At 38.3% G+C, this 16779-nt stretch overlaps 1 protein-coding gene across 6 annotated transcripts in view; it reads left to right on the forward strand.

Moving 5' to 3' along the window:
* IMMP2L (inner mitochondrial membrane peptidase subunit 2) overlaps positions 1–16779 on the forward strand; it is an 847197-nt gene that overhangs the window by 443635 nt on the left and 386783 nt on the right. The gene's annotated exons all lie outside the window — the stretch shown is intronic.

Below are 16779 nucleotides of genomic sequence, written 5' to 3' on the forward strand. Positions count from 1 at the left end.
AGCAGTGTATATTACTGAAAGAACACCTATAAGAAAGTAGACAGCAATTTTAAAAATGCATGTTTGACAACCTTAATTAGTATCCTAGGGGAACATCTTGTTGAGAGGACTGGAACATGAGGATTAATTTATCAACAGGTCAAAAACAGGCTAGATTCATGGCTCCAAGCCCTAGTTTTGAAAGACTACCCTCTAGTGGAGTAAAAAAAAATGACATTTTCATGTTAAATTTAGTTTGTGTGTGTGTGTGTGGGGGGGGCTTCACATCTAATTGTTGCTTAAATGTTTATCAAAATGACAAAGACCAATAGTTTTAAGTTATTATAATCATAATGGCAGGAAATTTATTAAAATATTAGCTTTGTTTCTAACCAGTAAATATTCTCACTCTAGGTTTTTTTTTTTAAAGTTCTCAGGTGCTTTATTTTATCCTTCTCTAAAACTTTATTTAAATGGCTGTTAATCTTTTGAATAAAAATGAGTTTGAGAAAAAAGTTGTTTCTTGCTTAAACTACTAACACTAATATCAGAAAATCTATTGTAAGACTTTATTCTTTACTGGCTATATAATGTTTACTCTGTAAGCATTGCTCTGGGAATGGTAGGGATTATGGCCAAGTATTGGGGATGTTGAGATGTTGAGATGTCTGCATATGATTTAATGTACTTTTAATAATAGTAATAATCATCCTCATTACTCCTCCCTCGATTTTACCTTCTCCAGGTTTTACTCCTTGAATTTTCCATAGCATTTCAATATCTGCAGGATTATATTTCTGCATGCTGGAAGAATTATAATAACATTGTGATAATTATTTTAAAAAGGAATTTTAGTTTTCTACTCTTGATTCCTTAAGCATTTCATTTTGGTTGATTGGTATTGACTGTATAATAGACAAATTCAGTAATCAAACCAATTATAATGCACTTCCATAATGAAAGTAAGTGGTGATAATCAGATACATGATTAAACCACTTTCTTGGTTTATAAATGAAACCAGCAATCATACCTAATATTTTAAATTTCAGTCTCTTTAAAAAATAAAAGAAAAATCTAAGTTTAATTTAGTGAAAGTTGGATCTTTTTAAATGCTACCTGATGCTATATCATAGGAAATTGTTTTCACTCATTGTTTAGCTGTTCTTTGGCATATGGGGATGAAATTGCTTTTCTTGCAATTGTCCTTCTGCTGTAGGCACATGACAAATTTAAAAGCTTTCATTTTTATAAATTTCATATCATGGACATTAGAAGTAAGTGAGATTTTAATGTATGAGAGAAAAATAGCTCTGGCTTTGGATGAAAAGGGAGAAGAGTTTGTTCTTTGTAGTTTCCTTCTTGCTACAAGAGCATAGGAAGCTTTAGTAGAATCACTATATGTTCAGGTGACTGTTAGTTATCAGCCATTTACTGGAAATATGAAAGGTAGCTCTCCAAAAAAAAAAAAAAACATGTTAAGAACTTATTTAGTTATCACATCTATATAATGAAGTGCCATATAAAAACATTAAACTGTGATTGAGTAAGGATTTCAGTGATTTTGAATTAGTACAATTGTGAATAGTCATCAAATGAGAACCAGAGAATCTTTAGACTCTAATGCCCTGAGTCTTAAAGAGGTCAGGAGACTTGTCTAAGTGCATACAGCTGGTCAGAGAGAGCAAGAGTAGACCCCACCATCTTCCAAGCTTTTCCTACCATTTCACCCTCTCATCTATTGGATAATTGATAGATCTCCACTTTCTCTTCTTTTTCCATTCCATTTATTACTTTTTTTTTCTTTTCTTTCTCAAGATTTTATCTTTAGAACCTAGTAAAACTTCAGAACAGTTTCACATTCCAAATATACTGTGTTACATGGACGTATGTGTCAGCTGCCTCATAGTAAATATCTGCAGGGTTTCCTGCATGAGTGTTCAGTTTTTAAAATGATTTTAAAAGATAAATGAATAATTACAGCCCAAAACTATGTTGAAAAAGTTCTGCCTTCATCATCAAGTAAACCATAGGGGTACAATAAGTATTAATTCGTTGATTTAATGGTTGAATTTCCATTAATTAATTTAATGGTTTCTCAATATTTCATGGAATCCTGGACATTGGTTGGTTTCCTGTTCACTTTCGTGGGAGAAGTGGTCTGGGTAGTGGGTCAGAGTGTACTTTCTGGGAATAGACTACCTAGGTTTGAGTGCTTACCTTGCTACTTCCTAGCCCTGTGACCCTGAACAAGAACTTAACATCTCTGCATCTCAGTTTCCTCCTAGGGTTGTTACAAGGGTTACTGCAGTTAATATGTGTAAAAGCTTAGAAAGGTACTTGGGATATAGTAAGCTTTTATGGATGTTTGGCAACAACATTATTGCTGTTATTGTCACTGTCACTCTTGTCATCATCACTCCCATCATCATCATCTGTTCCAGTTCTCTGCTTTGTTTGGAATGGCCTTTCTACCTTCTACTCCAGGTGCCTGCCTCTACTTAGGCCTAAACAAGTGAGCACAGTGCAAATGCTGCTTCCCCTGTGAAGCCTCTTCTGACCCTCTAGCAAGATAGGATCTCTCATTAGACCCACAATCAAGATCTTTATCCCCACCTACCATTTATCACTTTTTAAAATGTGTTACAATTGTTTCTGTAATTTGACTCATTTCCCTTTTTAGTTTATAGAGTAAAGTCTCCTGGAAGGAGTCTATATTTTATTTGTCTTTAAGCTCCATAGCTTACATAATCATGGAGACAACAATGTTTGTTGAGTACAACTATGTATGTTTTAAAGGTTATTGAATCTCCACAACATAAAATAGATGTTTTATCCCCGTTCGACAATGTAGAAACATTGGCTCAGAGAAGTTAGGTTTCTTGCCCAATGTACCAAAACTATGAAATAATGGGGCAAAAATTTGAACTCAGTTCTGTCTGCCTACAGAGCCAAGGCTCTTTTACTAAACAAGCCACTCAATATTCATTTGTAAAATAAGTGAATGCTTGATTGATGACTGAGCCAACCAATTCAATATAGTCAGCAACAAGGGAGGCTAAAAATAAAATACGATTTTTTAAAAGGAATGAATTTTTGCATTAGGTAGTAGATGTTTTTATATAGTTATGGTTGTTCGGTGTAATGAAAGAATTTACTAGCTCTGTTTGAGAAATGGAGCTCTGAAGTAATGCAGTGTCTGGTTGGAAAGTGAGTTGATATGCTCAGAAAGCTAAATAACTATTCATGGGCCACTGATGAGGAGGGGCTGACATTGTACTAGGAAGATCTTCAGTGACATGATCCTTTGTAGTCTAATTCTGATAGCAGATTAGGTCTTAATTAAGTTAGAAGTATGATGTAAGGGGAGTGGCATTGGCTGTTTGTTAGAATGTTGAACAAAAGCACATCGGATCAGAGAGTTTTCTTTTCTCAAAAGGGTTTGAGAAAGTAGAAATGGAAACAAAAGTGGATTCCCCTTTAACTATAGGTCTTATTTTTTATATTTTTTAGTGTGACTTCCTTCTTATAGTAAAATATATAATGCAAAATTTGCCATTTTAACAGTTTTTAAGCTTGTACTTCAATGACACAAGTACATTCACATGGTTTACAGCCTCATTATGGCTTTTTGTGAACATTTAGAATCAGAGATTCACAGAATATTAGAACTGGAGAAGAAAGAGATCTTTACATGCTAAAATATGCAAATTCAACTATCAGAATTTAGCAGACATGAAAAGAAACAAGGATTGATGGGAAGTGTAAGAAAGAAAAATAAACATAAAGCAGGCATGTCCTCCCTCTATGACAAGTGAGCAAGAAGTATAGATCTGCTGCTCCTGCAGGGACCCCGTTCACTCTGCTTCTCCAGGATGGCATCTTTCCATGCCGAGGGTGATTAGGGAGGTAAGATTTGTATTTTGCTGTAACCAAGCATATTTTTAGTGAAGGTTAGAACTCCACTGGAACAACAAAAGTAATTTTATCACTCAAGGAATTTACCCCCAGGAATAAGAAAGATGTCAGAAATTAAGGAGATAAAATCTCTGTCTTTGTCTGGCTCTTCCCCAGACTTCTTTGTCCCTCTCTTCTTGCCATTCTCTGTCTCTTATCTTGGCTTCTCTCTGTGCATCCCTTTATTCTTTTCTTTCAGAGAATTGAATATTACTTCCCTAGCCATGTAAACAATCAGTGAAATAAAACATGAAAGTCATTTAAAAAAATATAGCAGGTAGACAGGTAAATAGACAAGTAGATAGTTTGTAAGTTACACAGAAATAATTGGAAAGAACAGAAATAACAAAAGAAATACATCAAAAACGGAAATACACCAAATCCCTAGCAGTAGTTATCTTTGATAATAGGTGGTTTTTATTTTATTTATACTTCTCAAACATTCCACAGTAAATACATAGTATTTTTATAATCAGAAATAATAGGTATTACTTAAAAAATAAGATAGGAAATTCTTTTGAGGTGGAGCTTTCCGTCTACAACTGGAGCTGTCTTGTTTGGTAAAATATCTGACCTTCCTAACTTAGTGTTTAGTTCTCCCACGACATGATAATTAAGATAACAGCAATAATCGTAGACATTTATTGAGCGTTCTTTTTGTGCCAGGTGGTCTGTTAGTAGTTTTTCATGGATTGTCTCATTCAGTCCTCCCTATTAAAGTACTAGCTGTTAGTTTCATTTTGCAAATCAGAGAACCGAGGGCTGAGTCTGCAAAAACTCATGGAGCTGCTCATTGGTAGCGTCAGCAATCAAACAGAAGTGTTTCTGACTCCAAGGCTGAGACTTGCAGCCACTATGCTCTATCAACTCTGATGCGTTTCCCGTATCGCTGGGCATTCTCTCTACTCCTAACTCCAACACATCTCCATCCTCAGCACATCACATGGCTTACCGTTTCCTGAATGGATCCTGTGTGTTGCATTCTTAGCTCTCTCTCTCTTTTTTTTTTTTTTTCCTGTAAATGTGCCAGTTCTATAAGGCTTCTACTCAAAGACCTCATCCTTTAAGAAGCTCCCCTATCTCAGTGAAAAGGAGTATTTTCCTTATTTTATCACATTTTACATTTACTTGTTATTATGTTTCTCTTGTCCTAACGTGCATTATCACATATGGTTTATTTGTGCCTAGATAGTAAGCAACTTGAAGGCAAAAGTAACGTCCTGTTTGCCTTGTATATTCAATAGTGCACTTTACATATTAAAAGGTCAGTATTTGATTAATTAAACCTCACTGAGTGAAAGAGTAATTTACTACTCTCTTCTGTGTGCTGGTTTTGTTCCAATCATTGAGTAAAATCAGAGAATTGTTAATGAAAAACCTACCTCCCCCAAGAGGATAGATTTGGGCAGATCAGTGACTTCAGTTACGGATAAGGTTATTCCTAAGACAGCTGTTTTTTTGTTTTTTTTTTTTTTTTTTTTTTTTTTTTATGGTAGAATAGAGTGTGTCTCTTGACTTTGCCTTTTTCTTTGCTGGTCACTTTTTCTTTTCATCTTCTTTGATTAGGACACATTAACTGGAGTTGGGTTCATAAAACTACTAAGATACATGTAAGTTCTGGGCAAAAATAAAACTCCCAAGAACCAAGAAGGCACGTACAGTCATGGAAATTTTAGGCAAAAATTAAGAACCAAAATGGCATGAGGTGACAGTTTGCCCCTGGTGTGATATTTTTATGCAAAGCCTGTTAGAATTTCCCTGGTTTTAGGTGGGCTCTTTTGTAAAGGTGGGCTAATGAAAGTGATCCATTTGTATCTAAACAAGAGCTCAAAGCAGTGATTTCTTTGCAAGAGAAAGCAAACATTTTTTTGTCACTAAAATATTTAGGCATCCAGTTATATTGTGTCATCTAGAAGTTAAAGGGTCATTTGAATTTTCATGAATATTTTATGTCACTTTTGCTTCTAGACTTCTGCTAGGCAGGAGAACAAAGGTGACTGTTAGCATCCTCATCTGATTTTCTTCCTTCATTGATGGAGAAGGCAGGAGTCCCAGAGCTAAACTTCTCTGTCTAATCTTCTAGTGATTGTTTCATAGAGTTATTCTTTTTAGTGTTGGGAAGGTACTTTGAAGAATGAAAGGCACTTACTACCACTCTCAAGATTGGCAGAGTATGATGAAAGATACTTATAGTTATTGCCTACACTGAGGCGCCCGCTGAATTTCTAGCTTTAAATTCTATCTCATAATCCTACTATATTCTACTAGGACTATTTGGGGTTGCTCTAATCGTTGGTCTTTAGACTGTCTTTAAAAATGAGTTGATTGGTGTGCCTGGGTGGCTCAGTTGGTTGAGCATCTGACTCTGGATTTTAGCTTAGGTCATGATCTCAGGGTCCTGGGATCAAGCCTTAGGTCTGACTCCCCACAGCAGGGAGTCTGCTTCTCTCCCTCTCCCTTTATCCACTCCCCCCCACACACACCAGTGCACATGCAAGTTTTTTCTCTGAAATGAATATATAAATCTTAGAAAAAAAAACCTAGTTAATTAGATGAGCACGTAGAGGTAGTTATGGGCATGTACTTGGCATTCAATGTGCATCTATTATGGAGAGCTCCTGCTTCATTTATTATTTATATGATATTCGGGCCTGACTTCCTTTGGAGTCACCTATTCATCATCTGGTTTCTTATTCAGGATGCTGGAAGAGTTCTGGGTAGCAAGAGGAATACTCAAGTCTGACCAAATGCATATGGGTCAGTGTCCAGACTTTGCCGATAGAATTCAAGTTTTGTCTCTCGATGGCATGTATTGACCTGAGTTTGTGTAGGGCACTCTTCAAGGAATCATGACGAGGGGATAACAGCCGTGGTCTCTGCCACCCTCCACTCTTTGTCTCCACTATTTTAAATGTATCAATAGCCGTCCCCACTCGGGGTACTTTTGGCTGCCAGGAAGACAAACCCTATTTAAACTAGCTTAGATTTAAACTAGCTGTAGTTACAAAGTGGGTTTGTAACAAGGGTCATGCGGTCTCACGTGCTCTAGTATGGGCAGAGGGGAAACTAGACCTCAGACACCAATGGACCATGTTCTCAGATACTCCTCGAGGTCCTGTCTGTCTTCTCCCAGGTGGGCTGTTCTCAGAGCACCCGCTTTATTCTCTCATTACAGACCAACTTTCTTTCTGCGCCCAGCAGCCTGGCCCCCACTGGCTGCCCAGTCCCTCATCACACTACTTGCCACCAGAGAGAGACTGTCCCTTTCTCTTAGCTTGAATTTAAAAGTTGTGGGGGGGAAGACCTTCCACTAGTCTACTTGGGCCCAATGCTTGTCCCTGGTTAAAGTCCTCCTCTGTCATCTCTCTCCCCCCAAATTAGAGGGCAGGGAACAAGGAGTCATGCCCCTGGAAGAGGAAGGTATCTGGTACAGCGAGCAATAAGGACCTGCGGATACCAGGTACCCCTTACCGAGAGCAGTACCCCAAGCTCTGAGCTGAATAAACACTCTCCTGGCAGCAGCTCTTTCATTTCTTACAGTCAGCTTGGAAGCAGGTGCTGTTTTCTCATTTCGCAGAGAGAGGACGCAGGTTCCTTCACCTCCTGTGGTAACGTGGCCTGTGAGTGGCTTAGCCAGACCTCAGAGCCACATCTGTCTGGCTCCCAAGCTTGAGTTCCGAACCACTCAACTGTGCTAAGTGTGGCGTTGTCATCAAATGACACAGAGCCGAGCACACAGCATGGTGGCATCATGCAGCCAGGCAGGCCTCTGTTTCCTGGCACCATCGCCTCAGTGCCAGGGGTCTGGGGCTGCAGGCCACCACGTGCCCTGCCCCTGAGGACTGGGAGCCTGACAGGGTAGGCACTGAACCATGTCCTCTCTGCTGTCCTCAAACTGTGAATAACCTTTAGCGGAGCTCAAAGTCCTGTAACCTTCACCATCTGTGTGGCTCAGTCAGGTCACTCCCCGAGACTTGGCCTTTTGTGGTCCTCTTGGGTATTTACAGACATTTGAGGCAGGCCGTGTCCCTGCGCTGCTCATGTTGCTTGGGTTTCTCTGTCTGCGATAACAAGGCCCTGGCAGCCTTGAGCATTCATAGCTGCCCTTGGCTTCATATACCCGAATCCCCCCTATTTTCACTTTTCCTATCATTCAATTGTGAGCAGATTTACCATCCTTTTGACAACTTCCCAAACCTCCCCTTCCATTTCCTCCTTTACCTAAAATCCAGTCGCCTTTTTATTTTATGATTATTTTTATGATTATTTTTATGACCTCTGTTCTTGGAGACCACTCTTCATCCCACCTCTCAGGACTGGGTGTGCAGGTGCCTGCCCCTGAGTGTGCGTGTGTGTTGGGAAGGGACCATGTTCTTGCACATCGTCTGGCTTCCCAATACCGAGCCATTAATTATTATATGTTTCTGTAAAACACATGCCACTTCTTACCTTCCTATTTTGTTCTTTTCTACTTGTCAGTAGATTACAGACTGGATACCCAGTGAAAAATATTCTACTCTGCCCAAATACTGCTAAAATCTCCGGAGATTTCAACCTTTAAGTATAAAACCAGCCCCAAATAACTCAGTTCCTTAAAAGAAAATAAGTGTCACTTTTACTTCATTTCAGAAACCCACTCCCAGAGATGCTCCTGTAATCTTACTGGTAATTCGAGTTGTTCTATCTTGAAAATCTTGAACTGAAGTATCCTTCTTTCTTCCATAACTCTATCTATCTGGCTATTTTAAAACTATGCTTCTCCTACATCTGCTTTTTGACACCACGAAGACCTCAAATCCTTTGAGACCGGTTCTTCCATGGTCATCTTTCTTTCTCTTTCTTTCCTACCCACCAAGGTTGGTCGTGTAAACTCAGCAGTCACCTTGATTCTCTTGCTCCGGTCCTCTCCTGCGCATCAAACCCCTGAACAACACCATGGTGGTTCTTCTCTGCTCCTGTCCCAGGAGGTGAAGTGCTCCTGGAGGAAATCATGTGGTGGTGCACACACTACACCCCCAATAAATGCAGGGCATCATGTTTCAGCTGGCTCCTCTGCAGTACCCGTCCATTCCGGTATTCATCCTAGGGCCACTCTTTATCCCATCATCTACAGGGATGATTTCAAACTTTCATGCTCTCTTCAACAAGCCTTTTCAATCTAAATATTCTTTAGGAAAATGTCATTGCTTTTAACTTCACTGAATTCTCGGCTTTAGGTGTGAACGCCCTTTATTTCACACCGTCTTAGCTTACCAATGTCTCTTTATTCACACGCATCATTATCTCTCATTTGTAGTCTTGAAAGATGAGACATTTTCTTATTACCAACCTTTATGCCCCTCCTTTTTTTCTTCCAAATTCATTCACTTCTGTATTCTTAGCAATTTGTCTCTAAAAGCCTTTTTCCCCATTCCACTCTGCAATTGACTTATTTACACAATATCCATGGGCATGCTTCTTACTCATACTAAAATATTAACAACAATCCTCCTTTAGCCCTTAGGCCTACTCTGCCATTCCATCTCTGTTCTCCTCATAAATTTCTTAAGGGTCCTGTCAATATTTGCTATTGTTGCATTCATCACTTTCTCCTTTTCCAGCTCACTTTTATCCAGCTTCTACTCCACCCATGCCACCGAAACTCCCCTTTGAATCTTTCCAGTACCCTCCCAATTTGGTTCTTGCACATCGAAGCCTCCTTGTCCCGCTCATACATGCCTGCACACCCTGCCTCCTGTCCTTGTGGGCTTATCTGCCTCTTAAATATTTATACTAAATTTCTTCTTTTTCCTCCTCCTCTTCCTATGCTCTCTTAGATAATATAATCTCTTCTTATGTAATCCTTACCCTCAAGTGTATATCACTGCTCTTCCTTTATTTTTTATTTATTTCAGTGATAGTAGCACTACCCATTTGCTCAGGGGGGTTCAAGGTCTTTGATCCTCTTTATGACTTATGTCCTGCATTCAACTGGTCTAAATCCTGCTGATTTTACTCCCACATTTCCATGAATCTTGGTCTTGATCAGCTAGGCCTCCATCATCCCATGGTCTGTTTGCTGCAACTGTTCCTAACTTCCTGCCTTCAGTATCATCCTCTCCAGTCCATCTTCTGCAAACAAAACCCTATTTTGTGTCTCATCATAAATGGAAAAATGTCCCAAGCTCCTTAGCATTCAGTTGCTCCTATAATCTGGCTCTTGGATCCAGGTACGCATTATAGGTCACCTTTTGCTCCAGCCATGTAAACTGCTGTTCCTCAAGTACATGCTGATTTTTCTCTGCTTTGTGTGCTTCCTAATTCCAAGCAGGGTACTTGGAGTGCTGTGCTGCTTGTACAGTAGGCACACAGCTTTCTTCAGCAAGGCTGTTCACCTTTAATCCTCAGTTTAAATAGCCCCTCTTGTGGGAAATCTGTCCTGCTCAAAGAGTCTGGGTTTAGTGCTCTGCCTCTGGGCTCATAATATAGAATAATTGATCAGAATGCATTATTGAATCAATGGACGAATGAATTTTGAGTAGCAGTTTAATGGATAAGACAGTAAAATTGCAAAGTGTCTAAGCATAGCAGCATTGAGTCTTTAAATCTGTGAGAGTGGATGTGTAGACTTGCATAAATGAGAACAAGACTGTGCTTTGGTTCTTGTGTGAGATAATTAGCCATAATCCATGGCCAACTGGGTCAGAGACATTTGTTCTTGATGCATAGAGAACCATTGTGCAAATAGAAACCATGAGAAGGAGTCCATCACAGTTTCTGGCGAGAAACAGCTCACTACTCTCAACGATGGGGATGCAATATTCTGATAGCAAATTTCATATTGTTGTTATTCTGTTGTTACATTTATTATTGCTGTTGCTCAGGGAGATACAAATGATTTTCCTTGAGCTATCCACAAAACACAATGGAATACATCAGAATTTGAAATATATACTGCTTTGCAAGTGCAGAAATTATGCATGCTGAAATCATAAGAATACTTAGTGTAATAATAAATAGCATTTGTTGAGTATTAACCTCATGTCAGATACTCAAGTGTGTATAGCACTGTGTACATATGGTTTTATTCTCACAAAACTGTGAAACATTCAGGAACATTCCCCTTTTTGCAGAAGAGGAAACTGAGCTTCAGAAAGTTTGGTTAATGTTGGCAATCACAGGGATAGTGAAGACCTGAGGCTGGAATGTAGATCAACCAAAGCCAACCCTCTACAAACCGTATTTTCTTCCCTCCAAATATCTCTTGATGTTCATTCATCTCTTTGTGTGTTTTATAGCATAACTTTTGCTGTGTGTTTGATTATTTGTAATCAGATTCATGAAAGAATGCTAACCATAATTTAGCTGTGCCTTACTTTGCTCATGTCAAAATCTTTTATTGTATCCCATTCTTCCTACTTGGATGATTTCAACATAGTAGGAAGATATCTGTCAACTATTATCCTCAAAAACAGGCATCCTACCAACACTGTTATTTTTTTTTTCTGAATTTTCATGTTGGTTTTTATTCTAGGATAGCCTATATTTGATTGCCCTTTGGAGTCAATATTTAAGATGAATGATTATTATATTCCTCTGTTAAAGTAACCAGCTCTCTCTGTCTCTCTCTCTGTGTCTCTCTCTCTTTGTCTTTCTCGCTCTCTCTCTCTTTAGTTGTATTGTCCTGAAAATAAATAAGTAAATGGATAAATATGTACACATACATAAAACTTCAACAATGCTATACATAAAACTACTGTTTTTTTTTTTTTAACTTTGAGACTGTAAAAAGGCAGAATCCATACCCTTTCCAAGCAACAGAATTTCAGAGCTTTATCAAAGATGATCACTACGCAGAAAACTGAAAAATCAGAAGAAGCAGTCTTTAGGCATAGCCAGAAAAATAATAAGACATGCTTATGTTTTTAAGACAAGGAAATGTTTTAAAATGTACTCAAAGGAAAACATGTGTCTGTCTCTTTGCTGAAATCTCTGTTTTTCTTTCCATCTCATGACATGATACAGAAATTGGGTAAATTAACCCTCACCATTAAGAGTACTTCTTACATCCTTAACCTTTTATAAAGGGTACATTTTATTAGACATGCGATGAATATTCAGTGTTTTAGCCATTTCAGACTTTGGAGGTGCTCCCCAGCTGTATAATGCTCACTGAGAGCCTATGTGCTCACTGCAAGGCAGGGAGAAGCCTGGCTGGCTGGAGGGGCTGTGCTTTCACATCGTTCCCATTACTAAGGAAACCACTCGTTTTGTCTGAACATGCTCTGAATAGATGTCTCATTTGAAGTCTAGTGCTCAAACCGTGAGGATTGCATTATGGAGCCTAGAAAGAAATGAGGGGAACAAAAAGGGCTTGAAAATGCCACCAAGCATTCACAGAGCGTCTTACTGTAATAACATGCCATGAGACAGAAGGTGCATTTATTTTTGCCGCATCCCAAGTTATTTTGGTGTTATAAAAGCAAATTCCTTTGCCTGCCCACGTAATCAAAATAAGCAAAGCAGATGTTCTTCTGACCTATTCTTAATTCCTGCTCTTGTGAGGGTCTCACTCAGAAGTGTCACATACAGGCCAGGAAGGACAGAAATATGCATTCTTGTATTAATCTAGATTCGCTCCATTGTGCTTTGTAACTAAATGGTATAGTGCTATCTCTGTGCCAGTAAACAAACACATGTTCAGAGTCAGACCTTCGAATTTGCAGCCTCCAAATTGTCACTGTTAAATTCAGAATGGCTACTGCAGACTGGTGCTTGGTGTTCTTTAATGAGCATCCAATTCAGATAAGGAGTGAGAAAATGCTGCTTGTAGAAGACTCCTGCTCCGCTCTCTAGCCCCTGCCAACCACAGCGAAGAATGTAGCTCCTGCTGAAAAATCAGAAGATCTTTTTTCTTCCTCACTCTGGAAAGTATGGTTTATGGGACTTTGATTACAATATAATTATTTTCACCCCCCCCCCCCACCATTGTGCAGTGTAGGCAATTGATAGTTTCTTCAATGTACGGAAAGTGCTGTGCAGACACGCCAGTCAGAGGTTGCCACCTCTAAGCCCATAATGAAAGTCAGGAGGAGCTTCCATTGCAGGGAAGGGAGGCATAATTATTTCCTTTTTGAGCTACTTTAATCCTTTCAACAAATAAGAGATGTAACATTACATCACTTAATCCACAAATGCAGAAATTAATGCATATTTATAGATTCCTTGCCATTTTGCTAGGTCGCTGACACTCATAGCAGTTAGATGACTTGTCTGCATGACAGCCAGTGACTGAAGGAGACCTTTGGACTCTGGACAGTCCCTATGTGAAGAAACTGCTCAAGTGTGTCCTAGGGCACTGATGTTAACAAAGTCTAAAACCTAGACAATGAACAAAGTAAGCAAGTACAAGTTTATTTCCTTCATAAATTCTTAAAGATCAGTAGTGTAAACTAATAAATGTAAAAGCCCTCAGCAGTGTCAGAAAGTCTTGTATGTGTGTTTAAATCCTTTTTCTCTAGTATCCTTAAATTCATTGACAGTTGTACATTTTTAATAAATGTGTTATTTCAAGTAGATGTCCTTCTCAGACCTCCTGCCTGACCAGGTTTAAGAAATACCATAAACTTGGCTATTTTCTAGAATTTTGTTGCATCCCAACACCACTTAAAAGGCCCTAGATTTGAAAGAAAGTTTATTCTTGTGAAAGCACACAAGTACTTATCCTGTCGATAATACCCGCACTAGTTCTGATTATGAGCCTTCAATTCATTTTGAAATGAACGCCTGAAGCTGCCAGCTGTTTCTGATCCGATGTGCCTACGGAGTATTTACTTAGAGTGTATGCTTAGCACTTTAGCTATCGTGGCTGCTGACAGGAGAGTTCTAATACCGAGACTTATTACGAAGTTTCTGTTTTCAACATGAGTATACATTAGGTCCCTTACAGGTTATCCTGTCATGGTTTGGCAGAGATCAGGGTGCATGCATCTCCATATTCTCAGTACTCAGCATGATGCCTGGTATCCAGTGAGCAATCACAGGGGAGATTGAAGGGAATTGTATGATAGGAGCAAACTCAGCATTATTATTAAATTTATCTTTATTATTAGCCTGGCTTAATTGAGTGTTAAATGATGGAAACGTGTCCAATGTTTGACTTGATTTAACATTCAGCTAGTAAAGTCTAATTTTTCCATGTCCCTTAGATCACCTATATACTTTTTTGAAATATTCTTTGTATGTTTATAAAAGTGACACCATTGCACTGAAAGGATTGAGTCAGCTCTGTCAAACAGCCTTTGCTCTTTTTCAGGCCAATGTGGTTATATTTGTACTTCATTCCCTTAATGGGTGAACTCTCAAAATGTCCCCAGGTACCAGGAATCATCAGATATTCATTATAATTCTGTTTTTGCCTGCAGCAAGAATATTTGCAGTCTGTTGTAACAATCATACCTTTGATTAACACCAAGCAGCATCCTATTTGGAGAAGTAAGTCCTGTTTAGAAGGCTTATATTTGTCAGTAGACCAAAGAGATCTGAATAAGAACTGAGAATTTACAGTTATAATTTAAATTACTAGCACATAGTTATGATTTGATAAAGTTAGAAGCTTATTTAGTAATGTTTTTGGAAAGTTAGAATCCTTAATATGCATATTCGAGCATTCCTGTTTTGTTATGAAGCACATATCTCATATATAATTTAGGACATTGTGTTAAAGCCCAAGTCAAAACTTATCTTCCCAGGACAGATCAAATTTAAGGATGATCAAAATATAGTGAATTTAAAAATAATTATACTCATTCATGTGGTATTATATTTAGAAAGAGTGAGCTTATTAAAAAAATTGTCATATTTGACTCAACAAAACTTGTATTATTTCTTTTCCATGTTTTAACTAGGTAAATGTGGGTTTCAACATGTTTATTAACAAAATAGCTCAGGTTTACTGTAGAAAATTCGGAAAATTCAGAAAGAATCAGGAGAGGAAAAGCATTTGCCCACCAAGGAGGCATGGCATATACTTCAGGATGCTTTGTTGTAGGACATTTTTTTATCCTTAAATAATAGAAAATATTCCATATTTTAAAAATTACATCATAAAAGAAATCTTAATTATGTTTAGCATGTATATTAATATCATATGGATGACTCATTCCCCAAATATTGGACATTTGTTTTTTACAGTTTTTTCAATGTTTCATATTGTTGATAATGCAGTGGTAGAGTTCATGGGATTGGATTGCCATAATGACTTTCTAGATTGAAGGATTTGGGCATTTTAGACTCTTGACATATGTATTACAGCTAGCTTTCCTGAAACCTAATACCAAATTCACACAGCAGTTTATGAATCTTCTTCCTACCATGCCCTTGCCGGCATGCATGCATGCATGCATTTATTCATTTACTTAAGAGAGATATTTGAACACTAAGGTGTTGGACTAGGTACTGGGACTATAAAAGTAAAAAAACTCACCAATGTCAAAAAAGTTTTTTGTTGGGGACATGTAGGAGATAGGTGATGGCAATGATAAACTTGCAAATATATGATGAGATGATTCCAGAGATTGGTATATGTTGCTTTAAAAAATTAGAACAAGCTAATAGCATGGTGAATAACAAAGAGAGATGATTAACATATAGTATTAAAGAGGTTCTTCTGGAGTAGGTGACATTTGAGCCAAGACATGAACGTCTAAAAGGACAGTTGGGCCATGACACCAGGGCAGAGTGTTCCAGGCAGAATAACAGTGCATACAAAAGTCTGAGGGCAAGAATGAGTCTAGCATGTCCTAAGGACAGAAAAAGGCCAGTGTGCCTAAATGTAATGAATAAAGAGAAAGTAGTAGGACGTGAGGTGCAGATGGGACCAGGACTGAGTTCATCTTTGGTCTTGGAAACCCATGAGAGAGAATTGGATTTTAATTTGTGGGCAGCCATTAAATGTTTTTTTTTTTTTTTCATTAAATGGTTTTAATAGGGAACCCTGGGTGGCGCAGCGGTTTGGCGCCTGCCTTTGGCCCAGGGCACGATCCTGGAGACCCGGGATTGAATCCCACGTCGGGCTCCCGGTGCGTGGAGCCTGCTTCTCCCTCTGCCTGTGTCTCTGCCTCTCTCTCTCTCTCTCTCTCTCTCTCTCTGTGACTATCATAAATAAATAAAAAAATAAAAAAAAATAAATGGTTTTAATGGCTTTGCTTTTTATTCACCATTTCAGAAATTACTAGGCTGCTAGAGTGAGAATTGGTTAGAGGAAGGTCGGAGTTAAGAGGAAAAAGATACAGTAAAGGCTGGACTTCCATGATAAATAGATGGTGAGGGATGGTAGGATTCCAGAGGTATTTTAAATTTAGATGTGAAAGGACTGCTAGTGGGTGGTGTGTGAAGGATATAGGAGACAATTATTTAAGCAAGACTCCTACATTGAAACTACCTATGTGGGTGATTGGTTTCACTATTAAATGAGATGTGGGATTCTGAGAGAAGAGCAAGTTGTCCCCATCCCTGCACGGAATTGTTTTGCCTGTATAATGGAGGGGTAAAAATTTTTAAAAAGTTAAAATGCTTTCATATTTCACTCTGCTGTGGAAAGCAAAAAACAGAACAAATGAAAAACAAAGCACAAACCAACTTTACCCTCTTCAGTTCTATCATTCATTTCCCAGAGGGGAGATTAAACATTTTAACAGAAGGAATTCAATGTTCAATACTCAATATGAGTTTTTAGTTTGTAATAAGATCACACTGTACCTCCAAATGTAGACCTTTCCTAATTATGCTTAGCATAGAAGGTAGGTATATAGATACATTATTCTATAGACTACCATAGATCTATATTTGGTGAAAAATTATATTTC

The sequence above is a fragment of the Canis lupus genome, chromosome 18 (genome assembly GCF_048164855.1).
Source record: "Canis lupus baileyi chromosome 18, mCanLup2.hap1, whole genome shotgun sequence".
Lineage (NCBI taxonomy): Eukaryota > Metazoa > Chordata > Mammalia > Carnivora > Canidae > Canis > Canis lupus.